The sequence below is a fragment of the Magnolia sinica genome, chromosome 18, assembly GCF_029962835.1.
Source record: "Magnolia sinica isolate HGM2019 chromosome 18, MsV1, whole genome shotgun sequence".
NCBI lineage: Eukaryota > Viridiplantae > Streptophyta > Magnoliopsida > Magnoliales > Magnoliaceae > Magnolia > Magnolia sinica.
The window spans coordinates 25972417-25973083 of record NC_080590.1 but is presented as its reverse complement, the minus strand read 5'-3'; positions in this window follow the sequence as shown (position 1 = coordinate 25973083).

Here is a 667-nt window from a genome sequence, read left to right as displayed (position 1 = left end):
TGTTTTTGACTTGGGCCCACTTCATCAAGAAGGGGTATTGGTTCTTGCCCTCGTACTTGTCACGTGGAAGGTGTGATGGTCAATCCAAACCGTCCGACTAATGTTTCCTACCCCTGGATGGCCTGTGGCCGAAAATCACACGGAATGGATGGCCTTGGACGCTAAAATAAGGAGACTTTAATGGTCCACGATTGTCGGTTCGTTTGACTTTAACCGTCCGCCAAGGACTGGTCCTGGTCCCACTAGTGGGAAGGGGAAGGTCGGAAACGGATTGGCTACTCCCCTGCCACCAGCCAATGGCTGATGGTCGGTGCTCTGTGGGGCCCACCATGATGTATGTGTTTCATCCATGCCGTCCATCTATTTTTCTAGATTATGTTAGGGTTTGAGATTTAAAAAATGAGGTATATCCCAATCTCAAGTGGATCACATCATAGGAAACAGTGTTGAATGGGGGTCGACCATTAAAAACTTGTTGGGGGCCATAAAAGTTTTGGATCAAGCTGATCTTTGTTTTTCCCCTTCATCTAGGTCTGTATGACCTAATCAACAGATTAGATGTCAAATAAACAGTACAGTGAACCTGGTGGATATTTAATCACTATTGTTTTCCTGTGGTGTGGTCCACCTGAGATTTATATCCCTCTCATTTTTGGCATCAATCCCT